The 14,637-nt window shown below is 44.1% G+C and overlaps 1 protein-coding gene across 12 annotated transcripts in view; it reads left to right on the top strand.

The window, feature by feature from the left end:
* The window catches only part of CDKL3 (cyclin dependent kinase like 3), a 137,812-nt gene that overhangs the window by 115,337 nt on the left and 7,838 nt on the right, over positions 1 to 14,637 (top strand). The window lies entirely within an intron of this gene.

Below are 14,637 nucleotides of genomic sequence, written 5' to 3'. Positions count from 1 at the left end.
CCCAAATTTCTCATGTGTCATTTTTCACATTCTGTTTGAATCAAGTCTTTATTTTTGTTTTGTTATTGTTGTGTTTTTTTTTGTTTTGTTTTTTTTTTTGGTGAGACAGAGTCTCGTTCTGTCACCCAGGCTACAGTGCAGTGGCACAATCTCAGCTCACTGCAACCTTTGCCTCCCAGCAACCTTCACCTCCTGGGTTTAAGTGATTCTTGTGTCTCAGCCTCCCAAGTAGATGGGACTACAGGCACACACTACCATGGCCGGCTAATTTTTTGTATTTTAGTAGAGATGGGTCTCTACTAAAGTCTAAAGTTCTGGTCTCGAACTCCTGACCTCAACAATCTGCCCACCTCAGCCTCCCAAAGTGCTGGGATTACAGGCGTGAGCCACTGTGCCTGGCCAAGTCTTTGTTTTATTTATTTTTTTTATTTTATTTTTAACTTGCTGATATGCTACCCCATGCTGAAGATCTCACTCTAGTGAAGCGCAGTTTTCTCACTCCATTGATGGGTTAAGAATATAGACTTCTTCAGGTGGCTTGTAGGACCCAAGAGCATTTTCCTCAAATGCCTGGTTTGTACATCACTGAATTTTTTTTTTTTTTTTTTTTGAGATGGAGTTTCGCTCCTGTCGCCTAGGCTAGAGTGCAATGGCGCGATCTTGGCTCACTGCAACCTCTGCCTCCTGGGTTCAAGCAATTCTCCTCCCTCAGCCTCCTGAGTAGCTGGGATTACAGGCACCTGCCACCATGGCCAGCTAATTTTTGTATTTTTAGTAGAGATGGGCTTTCACCATATTGGCCAGGCTGGTCTCAAACTCCTGACCTCAGGTGATCCTCCCACCTCAGCCTCCCAAAGTGCTGGGATTACAGGCGTGAGCCACTGCGCCCAGCCTCATCACTGATATTTATTAACTCTTTAATGTTGTTGGTTTTTTTATGCTTCCTGTGGTCCTTGTGTAAAGAGCTCCTTTAAAGTCTTTCTTCTTAACATCTCATTAGATGGTTATGCAGTTACTCAGGATTTACCGTATTGAGTAAAATAAATAATACTTGTTTACTAATAATTCATGCTAAGCAAATACTGATTTCCATAATCTTACCATCATTGCTCTTCCTTAAAAGTGAAGAGTGTGGGGTGAGATGAAAGAGTGAGGAAATAACCAAATGAGATAATGTCCGGGTAAGTAGACTGTGACCTGAATGGTACTGTACAGTGCTGACAGCTTCTTAGCCTAGTCTTACATTCAGGCTCTCATCCAACATTTAGGCTGCTGCAGCGTGGCATTAGACAATGCATGTCTAATGCATGCAGTCTTGCCAGTTGCTCTGTGTTGTTGGCACAGTGGTGTTTCAATGACAATTTCATTATTTTCCTTTTTTTTTTGAGACAGAGTCTCACTCTGTCACCAGCCTGGAGTGCAGTGGCATGATCTCGGCTCACTGCAACCTCTGCCTCCTGGATTCAAGCAATTCTCGTGCCTCAGCCTCCCGAGTAGCTGGGATTACAGGCACGCACCACCACACCCAGTTAATTTTGTTTGTATTTTTAATAGAGATGGGGTTTCACCATGTTGGCCAGGATGGTCTTGATCTCCTGACCTCATGATCCGTCTGCCTTGGCCTCCCAAAGTGCTGGGATTACAGGCATGAGCCACCGCGCCTGGCCTATTTTCCTGTTTTTTGTAAGAACAAAAATGAGTAGAATTGGGAAAAAAAATGAGGCTGCTGGTGCTAGTGATTGGAAGCATTGCTCTCATAAGTGTGCTGAAAGAAGACAAAGACAAGCTCCTCAGAGGCACTGAGAGCAATGAATTTTTAGCCTCATCTGAACTCTTAGTCACGTGCCAGCTGACATATATTCAGTTGTTAAGAATAAAAGGAGGCTGGGTGCTGTGGCTCATGCCTGTAATCCCAGCACTTTGGGGGACTGAGGCAGGTGGATCACTTGAGCCCAGGAGTTCAAGACCAGGCTGGGCAACATGGCAAAACCCCATCTCTACTGAAAATATAACAAATTAGCTGGGCATGGTGGTGTGCACCTGTAGTCCCAGCTACCTGGGAGGCTGAGGTGGTAGGATGACCTGAGCCCAAGGAGGCTGAGGCTGCATGGAGCTGTGATGACACCGCTGCACTCCAGCCTGGGCAACAGAGGCAAGACCCTGTCTCCAAAAAAGAAAAAGAAACAATATCTACAAATTCTAAAAATACATTGTTCAATGCGGTGATTAAAATGTGAAATATAATTGGGCATTTCATAATATTTTTAGCTTTCTGGGAATGAACTGCCCTTAACACATTTAAGCCTATTGTTTGACTTTCATACATTTGTCTTTTCGATATGTTTCAGAAACACATTATGTTCAGAAACATGGAAGGGCCCATATGTGAGTAAAACTTCCTCTCTCATAGTTACCCACAGAATTACAACTCTGGAGATAGAGTGAGGAAACCAGCCTAGACCTATCACAAGGTTGTCATTCTCAGCCAGCCTGGAGAGAAGGGCAGAGAAGAAAGGGGGTGGGTATCTTGCCCAGGAGAACAAGCCACTTTTTCTCTGGCAGCCCAGGGCAGTCATTTCATGAGAGGCCAACCTGATGACATGTGCCCCGTTCACATGGTCAAAATATGCTGTCCAGCTGCTCTGTTTCCTCATGTGGTAGGCGCTACAGGTGTCATCTTTTGGTATTTGGGTGATGCAGGAGCCTGAACAGCCTCATTTGAAGTCTTGATGACATTCAGAACCTGGCAGTGACTTAAAGTGTCATTTAGTACAAGAGAGAGGACTCCTTCAGCAGTTAGGATTGGAAGCCCAAAGGGGCTGTTTACCTCATGGCCTTGAGCATCTGCAGACAGGATCAGAGGATGCAGTATGGGCATGCAGCCTTCACCATCTGCTCTGCCTTGAATTGCAAGTATACCAAGAATGCTCATCACAACTACCTCCTCAGAAAAAGGAGGCTAGAAGTGATTCATAGCCCTATGCAATATTTTAGGTCCAATACTGTGTATTTATTTTGGCAAAAGCTTTGGGAGCAGAGGAAGTCATAGTACAATGGTATCACTTGACTCTGACATCGCTAATATTACTTTTCCCTTGATAGTACACTAAACTCAGCTATGTTAAATTATATTTCACTGTATTTGCCCTCAAGAGATAAATTCTGCTTAATAGTAGGGAAATGGTCCTGGGCCTAAAATCTAGCTTACACTTTGAGATTCTTCTGTAAAAGAGAACCTCAGAGGAACAGAAACCTATAATGATGATCATGAGCCTCAACTTTATTCAACAAACATTGGTGATTTGTATTTGAATTGCCCTGTTTGCTAACTAGAATGTGAACAGTTGTACAGCAAGGAACCAAGTTTTCTTCATCTTTTATTCCCCCATGGAACTTATGGCACTTAGCACGTAGCAGGGATTCATTAAAGCAGAGCAGAAAAGATGTGCATATAAATAATTAGAGTACAAGAAAGTAGTTAGGGATGAGAAAGAGACTGTGCATGAGCTGTGGGATCCCAGAAGAGAAGAGATGACTTTCAGCTGGAGGAACTGGAAAGGCTTCACAGGGTGGTATCAGCTAAGCTAGGTCTTGACAAATAGCTGGATCTTAACAGATTGAAATTTAGAGGATAAGAGTTATCATATATTGAACTGTGCCAGGCATTGTGCTAAGCATTTGACATGCCTAATCCAACTGAATCCTCCCAGCAACTCCATGAGAAATATACCCTTATCCCATTTTATTTATTTAGTTTTCCATAAAATTTAATAAATTAGAGATGGGTGGTCTTGCTATGTTGCCCAGGGTGGTCTTGAACTCCAGGGCTCAAGCAGTCTTCCTGCCTCGGCCTCCCAAAGTGCTGGGATTACAGGCATGAGCCAATGTGCTCAGCCTCATCATCCTATTTTAGAGCTGAAGAAACTTGTGGCTCAGGCAAATTAAGTGATTTTCTCAAAGTCACACAGCTGGTAAGTGACAGAGCCAGGATTCTACCCACTCTGAAATAAAGGGTAGTTCTGTTTTTTTGAGATAGTTTCGCTCTTGTTGCCCAGGCTGGAGTGCAATGGCACAATCTCTGCTCACTGCAACCTCTGCCTCCTGGGTTCAAGCGATTCTCCTGCCTCAGCCTCCTGAGTGGCTGGGATTACACGCATGCGCCACCACGCCTGGCTAATTTTGTATTTTTAGCAGAGATGGGGTTTCTCCATGATAGTCAGGCTGGACTCGAACTCCCGACCTCAGGTGATCCACCTGCCTTGGCTCCCAAAGTGTTGGGATTACAGGTGTGAGCCACCGCGCCCCGGCCTAGGGTAGCTCTTAAACACTGCGCTATACTGGCCCTGGTTCTAGAAATGAATTCAGTGGTTCAGTGTTTGGAAAAATATGGACTATGTTCTAAAAGCATTTACTAGTGATATGGCTGGAGGATGGAGTATATGGAGGGTGCAGAGCAGAGCAGAGGGAAATAAAGTTGTTTGGTAAGTCAGGGACAGGTCACAGAGAACCTTGCATGCTATGCTAAGGAACTGGGAGATTTTTGGAAGGTGATGGAAACATTAAATGCCTATTAGTGAAGTGGCAGGACTAGATATGTACTTTAGGAAGACAACTCAGTATGAAGGGGCGGGATGAGAAGCATAAAAACCAGTTGGGTGGCTATTGCAGTAGTGGCGCAGGAGTGAAAAGGCATGCATAGCCCCAGGAATATGTAATCCTGCAAGCCTAGTTGAGATTGTTTCATTTTAAGGAAAAAAAAAAAAAAAACCTGTGTTCAAAAACTTAGACTCCAAACAACATAAATTAGGGAATAATTCTTATTTTTTTATGTGATCTATATTAAAGCTTTTAAAATAGGATTTGGTTTATAAAATTTTTTGCCCATGAATCTTTAGGAACTGCATAAATTGACCTCTGTTTATATAACATTCTTTACTATTTATTTATTTATTTGAGATGGAGTCTTGCTCTGTCATCCAGGCTGGAATCCAGTGGTGCGATCTCAGCTCACTGCAACCTCTGCCTCCCAGGTTCAAGTGATTTTCCAGCCTCAGCCTCCCAAGTAGCTGGGATTACAGGCACATGCCACTACACCCAGCTAAGTTTTGCATTTTTTAGTAGAGACGGGGTTTCGCCACGTTGGCTAGGCTGGTCTCAAACTCCTGGCCTCAGGTGATCCTCCTGCCTCAGCCTCCCAGAGTGCTGGGACTACAGGTGTGAGCCACCATGCCCAGCCTATATAACATTCTTTAAAGGAACATTGACAATCAATTGTTACAAAGGAATATGGCAAATTTCCATATATCCCTTATAACTAAAACTGTTTTTTGAAACTTAAAAGGGTGAGAGGGGAGTAAGGGATGAAAAATTACTTAATGAGCCTGATGTGCACTATTCAGGTGATGGTTACATGAAATAACCCAGACTTCGCCGCTATGCACTATATCCATGTAACATAACCACACTTGTACCCCTAAATCTATAAAAACAAAATGACAACAAAAAACCTTTTTTTACATGACTCCATGTTTTCTTCTAACCCTTGTGAATGGCACTAAATAGGTGAAATAAACCTATAAATAAAAAAGTCAAATTCTTAAAATATTTCCAACAAAACAGAAACCAGCAGCATCAGGCCTGGGGAAACTCCCGTAGACTGTTGCTTCTGGACTGTGCTCTGGATGTACAAGTACTTCCCTTGTCCACTGTGCTCACTCACATTCCTGAGCTATGTGTGTAGCTCTGACACAACGTGTGACACCATGGCATTGGCTCATGACATGGAATCTCTACTTCTCCAAAGGGGAACTTTTGAGTTGTTCATGAGGAAGCAGGTTCTCTAATCTTCCTTTCATGGAGAGTTCATTCTCATGATTTCCCGCTTGAACGCGGGAGGCAGAGGTTGCAGAATGAACAAAGAATAAAAAATTAGGTTTGCTGTGAAATCTCATCACCCACTTTATGGGGTCTTATCAGCGAAGCTAGAAACATGTCCCATTTAACTGCAGAGCCTGTGAGAGTGACAGTACTTCACATCTCTCCAGTGGCCAACGTTTTTCATTTGCTGCCTAAAACATCATCTGGATATTATAGGATTATTAATTTTAAGTATTGGAGTGATTTCATTAAAATGAGTTTTTATCTTTTAGAGATAAATATTAAAGATTTAAAGTTGAAATTACGATGCCTGAGATTTGCTTCAAAACAACACAGGATGGAGGAAGTCAGTTGGAGTGCAGACAAAATAATAATGGCCATGAGTTGATGATTGTTGAAGCTGGATAATGGGTACATGGGGGATTACTATACTATTCACTATATAAATTAGTGAATGGCTGGGTGCAGTGGCTCACGCCTGTAATCCCAACACACTGGGAGGCCGAAGCAGGTGGATCATGAGGTCAGGAGTTAAAGACCAGCCTGGCCAACATGGTGAAACCCCATTTCTACTAAAAGTACAAAAAATTAGCTAGGCGTGGTGGCAGGCACCTGTAATCCTAGCTACTTGGGAGGCTGGGGCAGGAGAATCGCTTGAACCCGGGAGGCGGAGATTGCAGTGAGCCAAGATTGTGCCACTGCACTCCAGCCTGGGTGACAGAGCGAGAGTCCATCTCAAAAAATAAATAAATGAATAAATAATTTAAAAATTAGTGAATAATTATTGGCTTTACAAAAGGTCTGCTGTTGTCTATGTTTGAAATTATAAATAACTTAAAAATGATCACTGTTTAGGTATAGAACAGAATTAGCAATGTTTAGATTTGGGGGTGAAATACTAATGAATTGTTTCTTGAAATAGGTGCATGCCCAATAATTTCTCTTCTTTCTTTCTTTTTTTTTTTTTTGGAGACGGAGTCTCGCTGTGTTGCCAGGCTGGAGTGCAGTGGTGCAATCTCTGCTCACTGCAACTTCGGACTCCCTGGTTCAAGCTATTCTCCTGCTTCAGCCTCCCGAGTAGCTGGGTTTACAGGCATGTGCCACCACACCCAGCTAATTTTTTTGTATTTTTACTAGAGACGGGGTTTCACCATGTTGGCCAGGTTGGTCTTGAACTCCTGACCTCAGGTGATCCACCCGCCTTGGCCTCCCAAAGTGCTGGAATTACAGGCATGAGCCACTGCGCCTGGCCAGTAATTTCTCTTCTTAATAAATAGTACACTATTCAATCCGCCTACTGTCTCCAAGCCTACACTAACTCTGTACAGCTGTGATTAGTTGTGGATGCATTTGTCTGTGCCTTTTATCTGTGTTCTTAGAGCTTTTTTACCTCTGACTTCCCTTTCATTAGATTAGTAACCTCATTGCGGCAGGACTTTCTATTTAACTGGCCCCTCACCCTATGGCTGTAAGTACTATGATGTCTCAAGTATGAGAAAATAAATTGTTAAAGACAAGATATGAGATCAAACAGTGTAAGTCAACATTTTTCAAAAGGCTGGCAAAGGGATAGTGATTATGTAAATGTTGGTTTATGTGTCAGAAACATCTGAGTTCAATTCAGTCACTGACAGTGATTCCCTCTGAAGCTCGGGAGAATGTATCACACTTTTTCTTCCTGTAAAATAGAAATAATCTAGTCTCAGGGTAGAGAAGTGAGAGGAGAGAAATAGGAGAGAAACAGGGTTGGGGATGGCAGCCATGTTTTCCAGTGACCCAGTTATTCCCAAGTGGTGGGGACCATGGACCTATCCTCAGGTGGCTGTGTCCACCATTGTTGGTCTGTCTCTTATTGGTGTGCGTCTTCTGAGTAGGTGAACTTGCCACCATAAGTCTTCTGAAGCAGCTGTAGCCCATTTTCCTCTTTTAGCATAGAGTTGTAGAAAAATTTATTGTTGGCCAAGTGTGGTGGCTCACACCTGTAATCCCAATGCTTTGGGAGGCCTAGGTGGGAGTATTGCTTGAGGCCAGGAGTTCAGGATCAACCTGGGCAACATAGTGAGACCACCCTCACATCTCTATAAGAAATTTTAGGCTGGGTGTGGTGGCTCACACCTGTAATCTCAGCACTTTGGGAGGCTGAGGTGGGTGGATCGTTTGAGGTCAGGAGCTCGAGACCAGCATTATCAACATGGTGAAACCCTGTCTCTACTAATAATACAAAAATTAACCGAGTGTGGTGGCACACACCTGTAATCCGAGCTACTCGGGAGGCTGAGGCAGGATAATCGCTTGAACCCAGGAAGCGGAGGTTGCAGTGAGCCAAGATTGCACCACTGCACTCCAGCCTGCACGACAGAGTGAGACTCTGTATCAAAAAAATAAATAAATAAATAAGTAAAATTAAAAAAGAAAGAAAATGTTATTGTTGAGAAAGATCATAGCATTATTTTAAAGGTGATCCAAAGGCTCTGAGTGTGCAGGAACTTGCTCAAGGTCATAGTTATGCACCGAGGCTCAGACTAGAAGCCAGGTCTCCTCAACAGTTCAGTATATGAGACAACTCTCTGCCTCCACCCAAGTCCTAGAGACATTCCTTGGGGGCCTATTTTGAGGATCTTAGGCTGATAGGAATCAAGGGATAGGTTAACAGCTGCCCTATATTGAGAACTATAATCTCTAGTTTTGGCTTTCAAAAAGAAGTGTAGAGAGGGTGACTTATCTCTTAAGCAACCTGCTAAAATGACTGAGCCAATTGCTGTGGGGGAAGGGTGATGTCATCTTGTCCTTTCTGGCCTCCACACTGAAACTGGGAACTACTCTCTTGGTAAGGAAATAAAGGAGGAAGTGAAGAAGATTCATCATTGCTTAAGGAACCTGATATGTGAGCTAGGATTCCCTAGCTTTCGGCTGAGGCAACAGGGCGAAACTTTCTCACTCACGTGTTCTCAGGCCCCAGCTGAGAAGGGATGGAGCACTGCTGGTTGTTGGGGCTGGCCCATTCACCTGAGCAGCTTGTGGGAATTCTAGAGATGTCAGATCTTCATGGCCAGGCGTGGTGGCTCACGCCTATAATTCCAACACTTTGGGAGGCCGAGGTGGGAGGATCACCTGAGGTCGGGAGTTCGAGACCAGCCTGACCAACATAGAGAAACCCCGTCTCTACTATAATGCAAAAATTAGCCAGGCATGGTGATGCATGCCTGTAATCTCAGCTACTCAGAAGGCTGAGGCAGGAGAATCGCTTGAACCTGGGAGGCAGAGGTTGCAGTGAGCCGAGATCACGCCATTGCACTCCAGCCTGGGCAACAAGAGCGAAACTCCATCTCAAAAAAAAAAAAAGAAATGTCAGATCTTCTCTGTTTGCATTGTTCAATACTTCTGGAAAGTTTTCTTTAGTAGAAACCTTGTATAGTAGTTGGGAATGGATAACTGGCAAGTGTGGCTTGGATATAACAGGTAAGATTTGATTATTTGGAAGTTTTTTTCAACTAAATGGACATTAGCACTTAAGATTCCACTTCCCTTGGCCCTATAAAAGTGGCTAAGAGGCTGGGTGCAGTGGCTCATGCTTGTAATCCCAGAACTTTGGGAGACTGAGGCAGGCGGATCACGAGGTCAGGAGACTGAGACCATCCTGGCTAACACGGTGAAACCTCATCTCTACTAAAAATACAAAAAATTCGCCAGGTGTGGTGGCACGCATCTGTAGTCCCAGCTACTCAGGAGGCTGAGGCAGGAGAATCACTTGAACCCGGGAGGCAGAGGTTGCAGTGAGCTGAGATCGCACCACTGCGTTCCAGCCTGAGTGACACAGGGAGACTCCGTCTCAAAAAAAAAGAAAAAAGAAGATGAGCAGTGAACAGGCCCACACTCCAGGGCCCAGAAGGCCAGACATGTCCCATCATTTGAGCTCTTGGAATCCTAGGCAGGCTCTCAGTCCTAATTATTACTCTAGAAATAGGTGCTTTTCAATCATTAAGAATACAGAATTATAGCTTGAAAGTATAACACCTAGCCACCCTTCTGAAGTTTTCCCCGATATAAAAGGAGCCCTGGCTTTTCCCTGCTTGCAGGCAGGCAATCCTCGAGTATAGCCTATGTGAGATCCCCGGCTCTGTCTCCTCCTTGAAGAACTCCAGGATGAGATGAAGTTCCATCAAGTCCTGTGCCCATAGCCTAGTCCAACCTTGTGTTTCCTCTTTTGTCAAATACTTCCTCAGGAGCCAACTCAAATCTTCCTTGCCTTAATTTGGGCCTATTTCTGGATTAGTCATATGGTAGCATAACTTCTTAATCATTATTAAGTAGCTGCTCCTTGAAAAATTTTTATGAGCTTTGAGCCTCTCAGGAGAAAGATATTTTAAATCCAATAAATAAATACACAAATAAACAAACATGGCACACTTTAGACTTTGAATCAAGTAGAAGGGAGGATGGTAAAGGTAGCCTGAGAATCCAAACTCAAAATGAGACCTTGCAATGAGCTACAGGAGCCGATTCTTCAAGATAAAAGAGCAGGGCCTGGGCTGACACAGCAGGGAAAGATGCTGACTCTGGATTCACATGGAGTAGAAGCCAATGCTGACCTTTTTAAATGGAACATCAAGAGCCCAAAGATGTGAGTTAGTTAATGACTCCGAGGATATAGGGACGGGGATCTAACCAAGAGACACTGCAGGAACAGGTAGGCTCTAGGACCCTGAGGGGGTGATGCATTTCTGGGGCAAGGGATAGAAGGGAATAAAGCCATGCTGAACCCTTCAAAAAGGATAGGTCAGGCACCACTGGATGGTGGATGTCTTTGTCTTAGGGGAACCATCCAGGCCATTTGTGAATCTCTGTGTCTGTCTTGTCACATAGCAGCCATCTCCAGGTTTTAACCTGTGCTCATCTTTCTGAATGCCGAGCTTATATTATGGTTTTTATGTTTAGGCCCCCTTGGTAGCAAATATCTTCTGGATTCTGATTGTTTGTTTATGCACATACTGGTGTATACCTTTCTCCCTCTGTTCCTTCATACTGTTTTACAAAGCCCACCTCCTTGCTTACTTATAATTGCCCATAATAATGGTCATAGCTGTGGTATTCAGAGTGATTCACATCCTTGCATAATGGGCTGTTACCCAGGCTTATTGTAAGTCCTGAGGTGTAATTCTAAGTTCATGAGCACAAGAAAGATAGTCATTGTTTGATTTCTGGGATCCTCTTTCAGAAATCACCTGAAAAATTCATTGATTCCTTCCCAAAACATCATGAATTGTGTCTTCTGTCTTCTTATAGAAGTTCTCATTGTGATTATCCTCATTTGACATGAGAAAACATCGGCATGAAAATGAATAACAGCTTTCTTTATAATTTAGGTGCTTCATTTACCTCCATACATGGTTGTTTTAAGAGAGCTTAAATGTATCTGAATGGAATTCAGATCAATTCAAGAATTCTAAGAATTTCTGATGAGTTTTAAACCTTACCAGTTTAATAGAACTGTCCTGGATGGCTGAATCTATGCCTGTCCCGGTGTCCTTCAGTGGGAACTGTCAGTCTCTATTTGTGTCTGGCACAGGTTGCTCACCAAAGGGCAAACGCAGGATGGCTCAGGACCAGAGCTCCACCACTTGTGGCAGAGCCACTCAGAGCTGCTGACCTGGGTATATGAGGCCAGTCACATTGCTTGTGTTCTACACATGAGAAGACAGTAGTGTTAAGGGAAAAGATGTTTCTCTGTCATCTCCAAGACAAAGTGGGCGAGTGCAGTACCTTGGCCTCAGGCAGGCACATCTGCTCTACCACCAGTGTGCTGCAGCCATACCTGACTTTCCAGTTCCTGTGGAACGCACACAAACTGTGTTGTCTGCCCATGTATAAAGTGCTCTTGCAATATGGCACTGGTTGGTCAAATTAAGTATATGCATATTCTATGATGAGATTTCTGTGTCAATTGACACCCTCCCCTTTCCTATACCAACCAGGACAGATGTTGCAAACAGAAACCTGGTGGAAGTGAGAATGAGGGGATGTTTGTTTGCGGGGCCACGTCCCACAGTTTTACAGACTATATCCTCAACTAGGCTCCACCTGAGGGAGTGAGTAGGAGCTGAAACCCAACCTGAGCTCCACATTGCTGAACCTTCAGCTTTACTGTTGGGGCTGCATCCTTCAGGAGGAAAAGGTGCCTTTTTTTTTTTTTTTTTTTGAGAAGAAGTCTCGCTCAGTTGCCCAAGCTGGAGTGCAGTGGCACGATCTTGTCTCACTGCAACCTCCGCCTCCTGGGTTCAAGTGATTCTCCTGCCTCAGCCTCCCGAGTAGCTGGGACTACAGGTGCACACCACCATGCCCGGCTAATTTTTGTATTATTATTATTTTTTTTAGTAGAGATGGGGTTTCGCTATGTTGGCCAGGCTGGTCTTGAACTCCTGACCTTGTGATCCACCCACCTCGGCCTCCCAAAGTGCTGGGATTATAGGTGTGAGCCACCATGCCTGGCTGAAAAGGTGCCTTTTCTGAGGCACATAAATACACCATATAAGCAAGAGACTGCCTAAAGATTCCCACATGGGCCCAAAATGAATCACACATGTGGCTGCTTATGGCAGCATTGTCTTGGTGGTGGGAAGTTGGAGGCACTTGGGGGTGCCCAGTACTGGGGAAGCAGAGAGGACAAATGTGGCGGGTGCACACTGTGGAGTACTCTGCAGCAGTCAGAATCATGGACTAGATGTTTACATAGCAAGATGTATAGGGTTTTTTTTTGTTTTTGTTTTTGTTTTTTTGAGACAGGATCTCACTCTGTTGCCCAGGCTGGAGTGCAGTGACATGATCTCAGCTCACTGCAGCTTCGACTTCCTGGTCCTCCCACTTCAGCCTCCCAAGTAGTTGGGACTACAGGCAAGCACCACATGCCTGGCAAACTTTTATATTTTTTGTAGAGACAGGGTCTCACCATGTTGCCCAGGCTGGTCTTCAACTCCTGAGCTCAAGTGATCCTGCTGCCTTAGCCTCCCAAAGTGCTGGGATTACAGGCATGAGCCACCATGCCTGGCCTAACATAGATAGGTCTTAAAAACAAAGTGAGAAGTGAAAAAAAGGAAGACAGAATGAGATATATAACACAATAATACTAATGTAAATTAAAATACATGCAAACCAAACAACACACTTGTAAGGTACATGGATGTGCTTTGGTCAAGGATAGACCAAGGTAAACATCCTGCATGACTCAGTGGGATTGGCATGCCGGTGCATAACTCCATTTGTAATATAATCACAGTTATGTAGCCATAACATGGGAAGCCTCATCACCTAGCTCGGAGCCACTATTGTTCGTATAAGGTACAACTGCCTTGCTGACACTGTGCATACAGCACACACCCAGAGAAAGAGAGAGAGCCAAAGCTCTTCATCTAGTAGATGGACAGAGGGGAGCCAGGGCTCGGCTTGGCTTGTGCCCAGAGAGAGAAAGAGTTAAGCTGCTGACCCTGTAGGGAGAGCTGGCTGTGCAGCTGTGTGTGGGAGCGGCAGGAGCCGCAGAGCCAGAGCAAGCAGCCAAGACAGAGACAGACGGTGTAAGAGAGCCGCTGAATAAAACCATACTTCATCTGCCTGCAGCCCTCTGAGTGTTCTTTCAGCTATCTGCCACCCATCCACCCACTGCCTTCAGACCTCAGCATGGACCAGAACCTGACCCTGGGCATGACAACACTTCACATGAATGCATACGTACAAACCAAAAAAAAATATATATATATATATTTGCACCATTGCACTCCAGCCTTGGCGACAAAAGCAAAACTCCGTCTAAAAAAAAAATAAAAGAAAAGTAAGGGGCTTTGGATGGACTGATCATAGTATAATGAGCCATGAACTGAAAAGTGCAATTAACTTAATACTCTATACCTGAGCCCTAATAATTTCTTTTTTTTCTTAAGTGCTCTGGGCCTTGCCATTTGAGGTTTCCCTTGACCCAGCTGTTGACCACTAGCATGGCTTTAACAGCATGATCATAGCTTTTTAATAATCTTATTGACAGAAATTTATACCTGGATTCTGTGAGCTGTCTTATAACACGCTGACCTTTATCAAACTCAGGGATATATGATGCTGTCTTGCTCTTTTGCTATCTTGCTCTTTTTTTTTTTTTTTTTAAGAGACACAGGTCTCACTATGTTGCCCAAGCTGGAATGCAGTGGCTATTCACAGGCACAATCATTGCACACTACAGTCTCAAACTCCTGGGCTCAAGTGATCCCCCCGCTTCAGCCTCCTCAGTAGCTAGCGCTACTAGCTGAACGCCAGCCACCGTGCTGGCTTTTCCAGCTCTTTAAAATATTTGAAAGTTACCTCATTTTATCTGTAATTTTTTAAAGTTTCCTGATGCCCATAAACAGAAATGAAAGCATGTACTTTCTTGGGGATCTAACTAAAATGTAAAAGCTATGTTAATGAGGAATAGGCACCACAAAGAATAAAAGAAAACCCCTAATTCCGTTTGGCCTGGTTTCCTAGAAATCCTGTGCCCACTTTTTGCATCGAGCCAAGGCTGGCAATATGTGGATAGGGCTAGTCCCTCAGGCATTGAGATACAGTGCCTCAGCTTCTTCAAAGATAGGTCTAGAACATTCTAGACCAATGCAATCAAAAAGTACCTGGTGGAGCCAGGCATGGTGGCTCAAGCCTGTAATCCCAGCACTTTGGGAGGCTGAGGAAGGAGGATTGCTTGAGCCCAGGAGTTCAAGACCAGCCTGGGCAACACAATGTCAC

Source organism: Pan troglodytes, chromosome 4 (assembly GCF_028858775.2).
Source record: "Pan troglodytes isolate AG18354 chromosome 4, NHGRI_mPanTro3-v2.0_pri, whole genome shotgun sequence".
Lineage (NCBI taxonomy): Eukaryota > Metazoa > Chordata > Mammalia > Primates > Hominidae > Pan > Pan troglodytes.
This window is presented reverse-complemented; position numbering and strand designations above follow the sequence as displayed.